This window comes from Nicotiana attenuata, chromosome 6 (genome assembly GCF_001879085.1).
Source record: "Nicotiana attenuata strain UT chromosome 6, NIATTr2, whole genome shotgun sequence".
Lineage (NCBI taxonomy): Eukaryota > Viridiplantae > Streptophyta > Magnoliopsida > Solanales > Solanaceae > Nicotiana > Nicotiana attenuata.
The window spans coordinates 77532508-77537121 of record NC_031994.1 but is presented as its reverse complement, the minus strand read 5'-3'; positions in this window follow the sequence as shown (position 1 = coordinate 77537121).

Here is a 4614-nt window from a genome sequence, read left to right as displayed (position 1 = left end):
CCCCCAATTTTCATTTCAAAACCCCACTAATTAGATGAGAAATCAACGAGAAAACACCATAGCTAAGGGTAATTAGGCCCAAGGGACTTACCTCAGTGAAAATCCTTGAATCCCCTTCAAAAATCACCTCAAAAGCTCCAATGTCCGAGTTGAAAATGGTGGAAATGAGGAAAAATAACGAAGTCCTCTATTTATACATTCTGCCCAGCGAAGCCGCACCTGCGGTCCCTTCACCGCATCTGCGGACCAAGCTCCACTTCTGCGGAAATCCCTTAAACCCCTGGGACCGCTTTAGCGCCTCTAAACCGCATCCGTGATCATCGCGGGTGCGGGAACTTCATCGCACCTGCGCCTTCTGCCCAGATCCTCCAATCTCGCATCTGTGATCCCCCGCTCACTTTTGCGGGCTTGCACCTGCGATGAGACATCCGCAGGTGCGATTATGACAGTTGAGTTCAACTTCAGCAAATCCTCCAATTTCCAAACTTGTCCCATTAATCACCCGAAATCAACCCGAGGCCCTCGGGACCTCAACCAAACATACCAACATATCCCACAACATCATACGAACTTAGTCAAACCTTCGAATCACTCAAAACAACATCACAACACCAAATTACACTCGGATTCAAGCCTAAGAACTTCTAAACTTCCGAATTCAACAAACGATGTTGAAACCCGCTAAACCACATCCGAATTACCTCAAATTTTGCACACAAGTCAAAAATGACACCACAAACCTATTCCAACTTTGGAAATTCCATTCCGACCCCGATATCAAAATTTCACCACCGACAAAATCGCCAAAATTCTAACTTTCTCCAATTCAAGCTTATTCCTACCACGGGCCTCCATATCACATTCCAAACGCGCTCCCAAGTCCAAAATCACCTAACGGAGCTAACGGAATCATCAAAATTCAAATCCGAGATCGTTTACACATAAATCAACATCCGGTCAACTTTTCCCACTTAAACCTTCTCACAAGAGACTAAGTGTCTCAACTCTCTCCAAAAATTACTCCAAACCTGAACCAACTAACCCGGTAAGTCAAAATACATCTGAAGAACACAAAAGAAGCAGGAAATGGGGGAACGGGGCTATAACTCTCGAAACGATCGATCGGGTCGTTACAACTAAACATGCTGCACAGAGTTCATATAGGCAGTTAAAACACGTAGGCATGCTATTCTAAACTAAACAGGATAGTTATATATGCTAGTGTAGTTCAAATAAGGAGAAACCGGTTATAACTTAGTGAAAAATGGAGTTTTACATCAAATAGCATGTGTACGTACTCGTCACCTCATGTACACGGTGCTTACATATCAAAACAGTACCAAATCCTAAGGGGAGTTCCTCCACACAAGGTTAGGCAAGCCACTTACCTCGAACCAAGCTCAATCAATCAGTCACAATGCTCTTTCCATGAATATCTGAATCCGAATGGCCCAAATCTAGCCAACATCAATTACATAACATAAATTAACTACAAGGAACTAATCTAGCTAATGAAATCAAAGCTAAAGCAAGAAATTGAAAAATCGCTCAAAAAGCCTCCCGGGGACCACGTCTCGGAATTGGGTAAAAGTCACAAAATATGAACACACATTCACTCACGAGTCTAACCATAGCAAATTTACTCAAATCTGATACCAAAATCTCGATCAAAACCCCAAAATTCGGCCTAAGAACTTTTCTCAAATTTTTCCCAATTTTCCAACTCAAATCCCTAATTGAATGATGAAATCAACAATGGATTAATTGAATACAATCAAAAACGAGTTAGGAATCATTACCCAATAACTTCCTCTGAAAATCCTTTAAAGAATCGCCAAAATCCGAGCTCTCAAGTCCAAAAATGAAGAATGAATTCAAACCCTTGATTTTCCCCTTTTTATGCTAGTTAAACCACACCTGCGGTCAGTTACCCGCTTCTGCGGTACCGTATTTGCGGCAAAACTCCGCACCTGCAGAAATCACTTACTCCAGCTTCCTTCGCTTCTGCGACCACTAACCGCATCTGAGCATGCCGCGGGTCCGGAAATTACATCGCACATGCGGACCTAAGCTCGCACCTGCGCCCTACTCTCCGCTTCTGCGACCATCGCAGGTGCGGGAAAATCTTTGCACCTACGGACTCTGCTCCGCTCACCTCAACTCACTTCTGTGATCCAAGTTCTACTTTTGCGGGCTCGCACGTGCAGTGTCTACTCCACAGGTGTGATTACACCAGTACCAGAAATCTTCAGCAATTGCATAAGTTCAAATTTCAACCCGTTGAGCATCAGAAACACACCATAGGCCCCATGGACCTCAACCAAACATACCAACCAATCCTAAAACACCCTATGAACTTAGTCGAGCCCTCAAATTACATCAAACAATGCTAAAGACACAAATCACTCTCCAAATCCAAACTTATTGAACTTGAAACTTCGAATTTCCACAACCGATGCCGAAACCTACCAAACCACGTCCGAATGACCTCAAATTTTGCACACAAGTCATATTCAACATTAAGGACCTAATCCAACTTTCGGAATCGGAATCCGATCCCGATATCAAATTTCCACTACCTGTCACAATCTTAAAAAATTTGACTTTCGCCATTTCAAGCCTAAATGAGCTACGGACCTCCAAAACACAATCCGAACACGCCCCTAAGCCCAAAATCACCCAACGGAGCTAACAGAATTGATGGAACTCCATTACGGAGTCATCTTCACACTGTTCCGACTACGGTCTAAATTCTAAGACTTAAGACTCCGTTTAGGGACTAAGTGTCCCAAACACATCCAAAAACTCAAATGAAACCTCCCGAAAAGTCACAATAGAAGAAATAGATATGGGGGAAGCAGTTAATAGAGGATCGGGGCTATAACTCTCAAAATGACCGGCCGGGTCGTTACACATGTGAGGGAGAGTGTAAAGCACGAAGGGTGATGCCGTGCAATATTATTGAGAGTAAAGCATGAAGGGTGATGTCGTGCGATATTATTGAGAGTAAAAGCACGAAGGGTAATATCGTGCCACATCATTCAAGAGTAAAACCGCGAAGGGTGTTGCCGTGCCATTTCATTTATATTGTTATGCTTTTATATTATCATGAGATCATGGCACGATGGGTGTTTCCGTGCAGGCGAGGATGAGGGACATGCATTATGTTGTGACTGTTTTCCGTTTGTATTTTCATGTCTTTTTCTTGAGCGGTTATTGTTGTACTTATAGATCTCGTGTGACTTGTTGTTATTGTCCTGTCCATGCTCTCTACTTCAATCGTTGTTGTGTTGTCCATATCTTCTACTTGTTTAATTTTCAAACACATGCCTACCTCTTGCTGTTATAATTACATCCATGTCGTGTTTATTCTGTTGCACTTTAGTACAAGCTCTTTCTCTATGTTAGTCATTCATGCCTATACTTTCTAACTTGTAAAGGTCATGTATCTCCTTCTTATTTGTTATACCTGTACTTAGGCCTCCATCATGCTCGTTAGTTGAAATTGATATTCCTTGTTTTCCAATTGCTTTCATTACTTACATGCTTTCCGCCTAGTCTTTTAATGTTGCCCATATGTATATCCTCGTTGATTATTGCTACTTTCTTATTTCCTACTTTGTAATTCATGTTATCGATATTTCTATGATCTGGTTGGTTCTGTTATACGTATATTGAGTGAGGATAATATAAAAGCACGAAGGGTGTTGCCGTGTATTGACTTGATATCTGAGTACATTCCTCATGCTACGAAAGTTATGAAGTGACTATCGCGGTTATTTGGTTTCATTCGAAGGAAAGGATTGGTCGAGGTATTGTATGAGGCTAAATTGTGATCTCTACTAGCACTCGGTTATTGTTTTGCGTATTCGTTTCATGCATTCTTCTCTGTTATATCGTGGTAGAGTTCAATTACTGACTTACAGTGCAGGTTTGTATCAGTGAGTATCTTTAAACTAAAACGCCTCGTCACTACTTTGATGAGGTTAGACAAGATACTTACTGGTACATAGGGTCGGTTGTACTCATACTACACTTCTGCATATTGCATGCAGATTTTTGGAGTGGGGCTGCTGGTGATGTGAGGAGATGACTCTGAAGATGTTCGTGCATTGCGGATATAGTTGACACTTGTCCTTGGTAGCTTAGAATTTGGTAATCTGTTTATGTCAATTTCAAACAAATCGTGTAATTATTTGTACCAGCTTTGTAAACTCCAAGTCTTAGAAGCTCATGAATCGTACTACTAGTTCTTGGGTCAATTTGTATATATTCAGATAATTCTTTACTATTTTCCTATAATCTCATTTGGATTGTATTTTCTGTTACTTGGCTTACCTTGCGGATCGAGTTAGGTTCCATCACCGACTAGTGGTTTTTGGGTCGTGACAAGTTGGTATCAGAGCACTAGGTTCGTTGGCTCTACGAGTCATGAGCAAGTGTCTAGTAGAGTCCTGCGGATCGGTATGATAACGTCCATACCTATCTTTGGGAGGCTACAAGGCATTTAGGAAAATTTTCTTTTCTTCTTTCCTTATCGTGCGACCTTGTTTCAGCTTGAAATCTATGACTTTGACTCTTCCCAATCTCTCATTGCGATGTTGTGCACTCAGT